General features: G+C 41.5%; 1 protein-coding gene across 4 annotated transcripts in view; it reads left to right on the top strand.

Annotated features, from left to right (window-relative positions):
• The window catches only part of bcas3 (BCAS3 microtubule associated cell migration factor), a 330,904-nt gene that overhangs the window by 156,579 nt on the left and 162,662 nt on the right, over window positions 1–11,663 (top strand). The gene's annotated exons all lie outside the window — the stretch shown is intronic.

Raw genomic sequence — 11,663 nt, 5'->3', positions numbered from 1 at the left:
GGTTTTATTTGGCTACGGCTCAAAATAGTGAAACAATCTTGTTTCTATGACATCATGTGGTGAACGGCAGTAATTGGCTAAATTTGCAGTATTCCAATTTGACAATTTTTCGTTGTTTGATTTTGTGTGGATGGAGCAGCAGCAGGACCTTCTAAATGTTCCTGGAAGTGGTTGATTGTTGTGATTAGGGTTCCTCTGATATGAGTTTTTTTAAGGACAATAAAACCCTTTCCGTGTTTTGGTAAAATTGCTGCTAAGGCCTTGGGACAGTGATGTCCCTCAGTTGGTCTGTCTGTCCAGAAGACAGTGATATCAAATTTAGTTGTGATGTGTTCATGGTTCCCAAAGGAAAGGTCCTGATGATTGTGTTGACCTCTTAACTTCAACCTCAACAGATTGAACTGAAATTTCACTTTCATACCCCCAGTAGATGTACCTTTCACATTGACACTTCACAACTTTTTGTATTGCCCATAATGCAGTTTTATGTCAACTTTACATCAAAATATTTCTCAATCTAAAAAATAGATTGGCAAACGTTTCATGAACACATTAATGCTTTTCAGGGATACCATTTTTTATTTAATTGTAATGACCTCATGGTCACCCTTGGGAAACATTACATCACTTCCAGCTAACATCACAGAGATCATGAGGGTAAAACGGCATCACTGATCTGTTTTAACCAAATACTCTCTGGTCTAGCTCAGCTAAATACACAGAAACACTGAATCTGCTAGCACGTTAGCGTGTCGTTAACTACGGAGCCAGTTTGTGACCTTTAGCAGTAGCTCCCATCATTTGGTGCACAGCCGCGTGAACATTTCTGTTTATTGGAAATTGTATAATCTTTTTTACCTGGGCAAGTGAGTTGCCAGATTTAGTAGCCTAATGTGGTGTTAAATTGGGCAATCGAGCAACCATTATTGTTGAGCCATGCAACTTTGGGTTGTAGTGAACATTGCAGCATCTTTGACTAGGCAGTTATTTGTTCCAATATGAAGTACCTTTGATTTTCCTCAGGGTTGGCTTGACAATATCAAATCTGTCCCCAAATTTATATGATTTCATTTTTCAAGCCTGGTGGATTTAGTCCTTTTCCGTCTCTGCAGTGATGCAGGCTTGAGGCAAGCTGACCTCTTCATGGCCAAACCGTATTGTTCATGTGATACTGCTTGTGTGAATAGACTGCACACTGTCCTGGCTGAGTCTGGTCTTTGTCGATCCACAATCATATCCTCCATTATTCTGTGTGTGTATTTGTGTGTGTGCATGTCAGTCATATTTTGGAGGCATAAAAAGCCAGTCAGTGGGGTCAGTCGGTCGCTCCACCTCACACCCTGTGTAGACATTTGGGTCTGACACATTGTTTATACACGCACAAACACACACACACACACACACACACACACGCACGCACACACGCACACACACATATCACCCTTTCACTGCCCCTCACTAGAAGACATATGGAGCATGACTAATGGCTTCATAAAGGCACACATAGACACACTGTAGATACATTTTTGTTCAGCAGCCACCATTGTGTTAATGGTGTAAGCCCGAAAAGACAGATTTTTCTTCTTTTTTTTGCAACAGATGTGCCTCTATGCTCCCAGACCCTCATTTGACCCAAATACTGTGTCAAATCACAAACACCCAAACACGCACATACAGTGGGTACGGAAAGTATTCGCACACTCAGAAATCTGCATGCTCCAACAGACAACTAGACATCACACATTGGATGGAAATGTCCACAGCTCTTGTCCGCAGTGGAGCTCTTAGTGTGTAGGTGTGTTTGTGTGTGTGTGTGTGTGTGTGTGTGTGTGTGTGTGTGTGTGTGTGTGTGTGTGTGTGTGTGTGTGTGTGTGTGTGTGTGTGTGTGTGTGTGTGTGTGTGTGTGTGTGTGTGTGTGTGTGTGTGTGTTAGTGAATTCCCCATCAGGGCACCAGTCCAGGAGCCAGGCGTCTGGGCTCTCGTCAGCCCACATCACTGTCAGAGAGCTGTTAATGAGGGGCACATTTACTGCTACATTAGGGAAATGTCACTACGCGCACACACACACCCACACACACACGCATGCACACATGCCTTGTACCTTGTGGCTGTTTTGTCAGACCTTTATCCTGACCTAACAATGGTTAAAAATTGAATGAAATTTCCGAGTTATAGACCAATTTCTCTCAGAACTTTTTGTAACTCAGTAGTGGAGTTAATACGCAAACATAACCACCATTAATCACACTTAAGGAAAATATAACCTTGTGCATTTTTTTCTTTATGTGTACAGCACAGTATCCTTTTTTTATATCAAGGGGGTACTGGTTGATTGTTCTTCCCCATAGTACACGATGTAAGATTGTGCTAGTTCTGCAACAAACATTATCATAATTAATTCATCTGCTTATCATTTCCTCAGTTGATTGATTGATTTTGGTTGTTTGGTCAAGGAAATATAAAAAATAATGTTTTAATTTGTGTAGGTGAAACCAAACCAGACCAAAAGTAACATTTTCACTCGGATTTAGAGTAGCTTGTGTAAAGCGCCCTAAGTGACCACACGAATATTCACATTTGGGCCAGTAACTGTTTGGCTATTTGGCTTAAGATTTTAATTAAACTAATACTGAACAGATCCATTACACAAGTTTTTACCCAATGCTTACTTTTTTTTATTGTATATTCAATAATGCACATCCTGTTCTTTCATACACCTTTTGTGTAAAGCTTGATTTTTGGGCCACATTCAGTTAATGGACCTGACAGCCACTAAGAGCTGGAGGAGCACTGCAAACCATCACTGCAGTTTGCAGATGAGTTTGTACGTCTCTGTGTGTTTGAAAGCAAGGAAGAGAGCTGATGTGAAAGGTTTGGCTTAAAAGAGACATAGGTCACTGCTGAGGTCCCAGACTTAAGTCCACTCCACTCATCTAAGTGTCTGTGTGTGTATATGTGTGTGTGGGTGTGTGTTTGTGTGCGCACTTGACAGATTACTAACCCAATTTCTGTCACAGTGTTCTGTTACTCTCACGCCTCTGTCACTGTGACTCACCCTGTGTGTGTGAGGATGTGTCTGTGTGAGGATATGTCTGTATGTGTGTGCTTCTCATTGACTGGTGTGAGCCCTGGGTTCATTGACATGACATTTGTCACTGCTGCTCTCTCCAGTGTGATTTTCTTCACTGCCATCTCTACACTTCTTTTTTCTTGTTTATCTCAGATTTTTCCTAGAAACAAAATAGAAACTTGAATCACTACGGGCAAAATAATAAGTAGAGCCACTAGCCAACCAGAATCAGTGTTAGATATATTAATCAAAAAGTATGCTCCATGTGTGTGCTTCAATCAAACTCCAATATGTTGGTGGATTTCTCAAAGTAAACAGATATGTGGAGAATATCTTTCTAGAATAGTGTCATTTTATCCATGAATGGTGCCATAAAACAGTTCTGGAGGTCAATAATTGACTATAGTTATTATTGAGAATAAGTTAGCAAAATGCTAGCCAACTAGATAATGTATTCATAATGCTACATCAAGAGAAGTTGGCCTAATATCAAATCACAAGGGTCCGTCAGGTTTGGTTCCTTTTTATTTCCGTGGTAACTTAACAGAGATTTGGAAAAGGATAGCTAGACATATGAAGGGTCAATTGTCGTCTCATTAATAATTTTGTGACTGTAACTCTGAATGTCCAGCAGGACACAACTATTGTGGCTCTTGTTTGATACAGCAGTATTTGATGCGTGGATATCATTCATCATTTATGATAAATTGTAGATTTACACAACTATGACAGCAACAGTCAGTGCGTCTTTGTCAGGTGGCTCAGACAGTTTGTTTTCCATGATGTGGATGGAACACAGGTCAGGTAGCCAATGCTAATCTAGAGTCATAGCAATTGTTTTGGCCTGCATTACCTCAGCACAGTGCCTCACCCTCTTGCTTATTTTGACAGAGCGATAATGCTAATCAGGCAGTGGCTCTCTGCACTTTGCCTCAACTGGTTGGCGTTAGCCAAGCATAGCATAGTCGCTCTGCATAGTAAGTGGGCTGTGGTGGCAAGTCTAATGCAAATGAGTAAATGAAATGTGATTAGTGAGTCACCGTGCATGTGTTAGTCTGCTAGCCTGGTGGACTAGTGCTGGATCACTGGCTCCGTCATTAGCATCCAACTCATGTTAGTGCTAATATACTGTACATATCAGCTCTGACGTTATTCACCCTGCCCACACACACACACACACACACACACACACACACACACACACACACACACACACACACACACACACACACACACACACACACACACACACACACACATTGTGCAGAGAAGCATTGGCTCAGGCTGTTGTGTCTGCTCACTTGGCCAAATTGAAAGTCTGTGGTGCATGCAAGGGCCGTTTGAAATCCACCCCATGCACTGTGGCATTAAATTAGTGGTAGCAGGGCTGGAGAAATGCTGGAATATGTGTCCATGTAATCAAACACAAACTCACACACACAGAGAGATAGACACATGCATGACAACACAGTTCCCAGGTAACAGGGCTTGCTTTCCTGAAGTGAAACGGGTTTATTCCCAGCCTCCGTTAGTCATATAACCCAGTGCTGACATGAGTTCCTGTTGTACTCTCCCCCTCTCCCCCCTCCATCTCGAGGATAGTGAGTAATTAGAAGCAGATGGAGCTGAGACTTGTGCAGTCAGACTGTTATTTTAGCCCTCTGCACAGCCACTTTTATGCCCTCTCTTTTCCTCTCAGGCCTGTATTCCATATTCAGACACTAATTCCTGACCTTAACACAACACGGCAGCCTTAATATTGAATATGTTCCAGTGATCGCTACAAGTTTGGCCACTTCTAGTTTTCAAAACACGACAGAGATATGCAGTATGTAGTGGTTGTTGTAAGAAAGATAGTTACATCATGGGAAATAGTTGCTTTCATAAAGTCGACCCTTTTGTTCAGGCCTACATCCCATTTTGACATCAAAGGGTGCCAAAAAAACACTGACACCGGATCAGCTTTTTACTCATTTCCTTCAGCGTCAGGATTAAGATCAAAGAGGTTTCTAATCTGACTCCAGGTCAGCCTCTGATAGCAACTTGTATTTTACCCTCTACATCCTCATAGTGACAGTCTACTCTTCTGCAACAGTGGATCTGGTCATAAGAAAGTCAACAAATAACTATTTTACCTTCAGCACAAGATTGTTATGCTCACACATAGCTACTTAAGGTTTTATTGAAGTACTATAGAATTTAGGATAACTTCTTTCACTACAGCTGATTTATAATTAGCTTGGACTGAATCAGAGGTTTCTCCAAGTTTAAATGCTAAATAATAACAGGACAAATCAAGGATAGCAAACAGAAAACATAATGTTGAAGTGAGGAAAATATAGCAATTCAGTGTGAAAACGTTTTGTACAGTTATTGACATTTAGAAGTATCCACTCTTGGAGCACCTTGGTGGCCAAGTAGTTACAGTAGCCACAAAGTCCTGGTTTTGATTGGCATTTGGACCTTTTTCGCATGTCGTCCCACTTCAAAATAAAGATGAAAATTCCCCCAAAAATAAACCTTAAATAAGCAGTATCCATTCTTCTCATGTAATGTGATCTTGTAGTTTCAACCAGGAAGTTGAAAAAGGACAGTTCATTCGGTCCACTTAGTTGGCTAATGCAGTTTAATACAACAGCCCTGTAATGGATGCTACTTTCATCAAAGTTATGAGGTTCAGTTTTTGTTGAAACTGTTTAGAGGTGTTGTGCTGCTTCTGGATTGAATACAATTTATTAGCAATCAATTGTGTTACACTGAGCGATTTTTTTATAATACTGATTTATAAACATACCTCTTAATTGCTGTTGGCTGTTCTAAGTGTATTTGCAGTTTGAAAATGAAATATTTGACCTATGGTTATTGCTATTATCTTATAGTTAAGTGCAACATACACACATTTAATTATCTTTGCTCAAAGGATTTTTCCAAATTAAATTTCTTCTGACTTTGTGAGATTTATTATGACTGAACTATGGAGATGTTCTTAGGCACCACATTGTTGCTAGCAACTGTATTTGTGATTTGTTTCTTCCATACTCACCCTGCCCCTTCAAAATATTTAGTGAGGAGCAGCTTAGTCACGTTTTTTTTTTCCAATAAGCGGGATGTGAAGTTATGCCTGGTTCCCAGATAATGACACATATTGTGGTGACGTTAATGCTGGATCAAAGAGCCGGCTGCTCCTTGACATTTTAGCCGCGGTAAACAAACACAGACAGGCCTATTACCGAGCGAGCGAAGCGAGGATGACTACCTCCACCACCCCCTCGACGCCCAGCAAACCAGCCCCACCTCAGCAGGGTAAAAGGGCAACTACAGGTAAACAAACCGGCCTCATTTAGTTTCTGTGTGCGTGTGTCTCTGTGTCTGCATTTCCACTCTAGGTTACAGTACTTCCAGCTCATCTCATTTTACAAGGCGAGGCCATTACATAATTACCCACTGTCAATTAGATCACATCCTGTGCGGCAGTGCCGGCTGAGGCCATGTTAATTAATCATTGGTCCCCAGAGATGGCTTGCTCTTGCTGATGTCATGGCCATCGTGACCACAGTATATATATATATTTTTTTTTTTTGAATAGCAGCCTTTTTGAATGATTTATGTCAAAGAAGTTGTCTTATATGTTATGTTAAATCGTGATGACATATTCATATACATTCACCCTGGACATGTCTCCAGACTATCACAGGGCTGACATATAGGGACAGACAACCATTCACACTCACATCCACACCTATGAGCAATTCAGAGTCTTCAATTAACCTAAGCTGCATGTCTTTGGACTGTGGGAGGAAGTCGGAGAACCCGGGGAGAACATGCAAACTCCACACAGAAGGCCGTCTAGCCCGGGAACCGAACCAGGGCCCCTCTTGCTGTGAACAGACATTGCTACCCACCAAACCACCCTCCATAGTCTCGACTTCCGGATTCACACAAATCATCGTTTAGTCACATGAGGTTGGCAAGGGATACCATAGTTACGCATCTCAAACCGTCTCAAAGAGACTCTCGGGAAATGATGTGTTACAGCTCAGTCCGTCCGAAAAGTTACAAACTACTGTTTATGCACACAAGTATTTTGAACGATAGTACACATACTGAGTATGTGCATAGTATGGCATTTTGGACGCAGCACAGGATTTAGTCCTGACAATTCTATTCAGAAATCATTTAAAAAATCCATTTATTTTACACTCCCATTGTGTGTACACGATTTTAGGGAGTTGAATAGTGGAATGCCTTTAGTGTCTCGTGAGGGAGCTGTGTGAAGTCTGATGAATTCCCTTAAATGAAAATGAAAAAGAATCTGGTTTTGTGTTGTTAGAAAGAAGTGAGTTTACCAGACCTCTGTAACTCGCTGCTCATCCAGAGCTTGGAGTCCACATTAGCTGCTACTAGCATCACACCTGAATTTGACCTAACTGTCGGCAATCAAGTTGCGTCGTGGGTAATGTAGGCACTCGGTTATGACAAAGAAGAAGGATGCAGGCGACAAGAAAGCCGACATCTCTGGTTCTGCTGCATACATTTTGTGCATCATGACAGCTTTATAGGAGCGCAATGCTAAATCTGTCCAGTACTCTTTTGATAAGTAGAAATGGCTAATTTTTTAGCAGCTTATTCAAGTGTTCTTTGTGCCAAACCATTCACTAATGCATCAGTCCACTCAGTTTCAATATGACACACAGCCACCAGTTAATCTAACTGGTCTTGATTAAACTTGCTCTCCGACCAAACTAAAAAGCAAAGATAAGTGTTGGAGAGTATGTCACATACAGTTAAATGAGATAATCTGGAAACATGTCACAGTCTGCTGCCTAAAGGCTTTGACAAATAAATTACATATAAATGCCAAAATGCTCTCCTGTGAATATTTTGCATCAAAATTGATCATACCGGCAGCAATGCGAATCTGCTTTTGTAACACATTTCAAGGAAAGATTCCAATAAATTCCCTTAGGCAGAGGACCAGCTACCAGGATCCTATTGACCCAGAGCAGCGTCTGGCAGTCTGTCTGAGCTGAATTGTTGTATAGCCTAAGCTACTGTAAGCTACTTTGTTGAGATTCATTTTAGCTCTGAGTGAATTTGAGTTTCCTCTGTTACGCATTGTATATGGCTAGGTAAGGTAAGAATGGTAACTGTAACCTTTAGAAATGATACAGAATATGGACCAAATTATTTCCCTCAGCCTATCAGAGTCGGCGGGAGGTTTTGTAAAGCGCTGCAGTGTGGGACTGATGACCTGCTCCTTTACAAGTGCTGGAGTTCTTTTTTTATTAAATTTTTTCAAATGCTTCTCCCTTAACCTCCTTGCAAAGTTAGTTATTAAGCTATTAAATCCACAATGGGCCTTGCCTAATTTCTAGTGGAAAGCATGAATTGAATTCTGTTTGTAAATATCATGTCACTACCACAGTGATTTGTCAGTCTCATCTCAATGCTCATGTGGTTGTGTCTATACGCTCTTTGCATCTTTGCATCTCTAATGCAGTGGTGGTGCAGCATGTAGCTTTGATTAATCTCCAATGTGTGTGTGTGTGTGTGTGTGTGTGTGTGTGTGTGTGTGTGTGTGTGTGTGTGTGTGTGTGTGTGTGTGTGTGTGTGTGTGTGTGTGTGTGTGTGTGTGTTTTGCCGTCATAATCCTCCAGTGCCATGATCAAAGCAGGTAGGCCTGTGGTCCTACACAAACACACAAACACACACACACACACACACACACACACACACACACACACACACACACACACACACACACAGGACAGACAAACATTCCTCCAAACGGTTGTTACATGCCAGAGTCAAATTAGTCCATGGGCTTTTTAAGTGGCACAAAAGGTTCAAATTAGAGACAGGACTTTGAAGCCATACAGTTTGCAGGGATCGTCTGTAGCCCCTCGTGGTTTTGGCCTCCATATCATTCCCTCAGAAAAGAACATGTTCACATCAAAGGTTAACTGGGGCATGTGTACTGTAACTTGTCACCAGCATAGCCCTGATTTCCAAACAGCAGGGAATTGGGACAGAATGGTATGTGGGCCGGGGAAGAAGCACAGTGTGTAATTACATCGGGATCTGCGGGTCGCTCTAAAGCCCTCAGACTGCATATTACAGATGGAGGTTGGTAATTTGATGAAAAATACATAGATTATTGTAGATCATGTTCATATAGTAAGAGCTCACCTCGAGAATATCCATATAATGGTGCATGTTGGGAGCCAGGACCGCTGCATTAGTCAGCCGCTCTGTGGTATTAGTTTATGAGTTTATCCCACAGTGGGGTTATACAAGTAGTCTTTATTCTCAATAGGTTTCCATGTTGTCTTGAACCATGAAGCTAGCAGTCACAATGGAATCAGGATTGAAGCTATTTTCACTATTGATTAATCTGATTATTATTATTAGTAATATTATTAGTATTATTATTGCAATTAAAGAAGTCAGAGCATGGCATCCTTACCAACCCTCTTGATTTTCCCAGGAGACTCTTGTTTTGCATTCCCCCATCCCGGTTTTCTCCTCGGAAAACAATTCTCCCCCGTATTTCCCCAAATGTCTGGTGCATGTGAACACTTTAATAACCTTCCCTTTATCACAACCTGTTTCTGTCACTCTACAGCGTGTATAAGCCCTGGGTTTCTGAAAATCTACTGGAGTGGCTACACCATATGCACATGACACTTCCTCCTCACTGAGTGATAGACAGAGCGAAGATTGGAGTTTGATTGAATATTTATTTCAAAAAAGTGTTTCTTGCTTAAGCCAAACCTCCCCCCCTCCAAAAAAAGGAGGATCAATAGGTCATGTTATCCGTGTTATACGATGTTGCTCGGCAGCATATGGAGCCTTAAGTTGATGCCCAGAGCCACTGGAACTATATCGCTGGTACGGCTCATACCATGGCACTTGAGCTATGCTCCATTGTTCAGTGGGCTAAGAGAAGATTGGAGATAGAGAGGGATGACTGTTGCTCGAATGTGTGTATTAATATCTGCTTTAGATTTTTTTTTAAATGGCTGGAAATGTGATGACTGAGAAAATAAGTATCCTCTTACTTTACCAATAGCGGTTTGAAAAGTCTTTTAATTCTGATAAATGTAAAAGAATCGAGGTTGACTAAATGAGATGCAGGTGGACTTCTTACCATGTGGTCAACTCAGGTAGTTTTCACTCTGATATCAGCAAATAGCCCAGGAATTGATCGTAAACACTTGTGCCTCTTTTCTTTCCACTCCGTCACAGTATCACAACATCATTTTAGAACAGACAGTAGCAGGAAACACAGAAGAAGTGTTTAGTGCGACTGGAGCCAGATCTAGATTGATGATGACATCCAAGAAAGTTGACAGGCTTCTTTTTTTTCTCTCTCCTGTCTCTGCTTAGTCATATTTCTGTGGGATATGGAGCCGACTAGTATTGTGTCATCATCAAAAACTTCAAAATGAGGAGTAACGATTTAAATCATGTGATGGCTCCTAACAATTTCCACCCCACACGTAGGCAGCGCTGTCCGGCTTTTCCCTCACCTATCTCAGCAGTGTTTGTGTGTGTGATGGTGTTATCTCCATCTTCACCTTTCCTGACACTTGTGTGGCTCATCAGCGGCTATGTGAAGTGACAGGCCACATCCTGGGGCAGCTGGCAGGAACTGGCGCGCCGCAAAAGAGCAGCAGAACCCCATTGAAAACACACACACACACTCACCTCAGGCCATTCCCAAGTCTTAATTCCTAAACGCATTTGCTCCAGTTCCTGCTGAGGCGCTGCAGGGGAGACTGTTGGGGGATAGAGGAGGGGCAGGATGCATGGAGGACTAGCTCTTCACACACTATTACCCCCCCCCACACACACACACACACACACACACACACACACACACACACACACACACACACACACACACACACACGCAGTAATCTAGCACCCCCGACATACACGCAGTCAAAGTTGACAGAGCTGAAAAGATTAGGCTGGAACAGACTGGTAAGGCCCAATACAGCCAACACACCCCCACTGGTGAGGAGGTGGCAAGGGTGGCAATGCCCACTAACGGCTTCACAGTCGAAGTGTCACAAGACTGGTTGGGAGACCAATAATAATAATCAAACCCAAAGAAACTTGCTGCTTGCAAAAATGTAATCCAATGTTCTTTCCATATAGACAAAATTTGATCAACTTCGTTAAGGATGTCAGGGATGGGATGTCAATTTTTGATTAGAAGAATTCCTGGTCTTTGATACAAATTCAAAGATGAAAGGAAAAATGGATTCCTCAGAAAGAAAGTCTAAACAATTAAAACCAATTCTGATGTTCTATGTTGAGAACCATTGACCATAGCATTGAAAGAAAAATCAGACACAGAACTTGGCAGTGTGGGAATATCCGGGATGTGTCCATACAGCTTTCAGTCTGAAAAAGTAAGATTCATGATCCTCTCTAATTCTTCTCTGGTCCTCTAGTTTTTAAAGAAAATAATTGTTTTCATATTCTTTTAGTTTATGAGGTTTTAAGAAAATCATGTTTTTATTATTATCTTTTTAAGTTTTATTGAAAAAAGAATTAACCTAAAAAAAAAAATGTGTTTGTA

Source organism: Anoplopoma fimbria, chromosome 1, assembly GCF_027596085.1.
Source record: "Anoplopoma fimbria isolate UVic2021 breed Golden Eagle Sablefish chromosome 1, Afim_UVic_2022, whole genome shotgun sequence".
Lineage (NCBI taxonomy): Eukaryota > Metazoa > Chordata > Actinopteri > Perciformes > Anoplopomatidae > Anoplopoma > Anoplopoma fimbria.
This window is presented reverse-complemented; position numbering and strand designations above follow the sequence as displayed.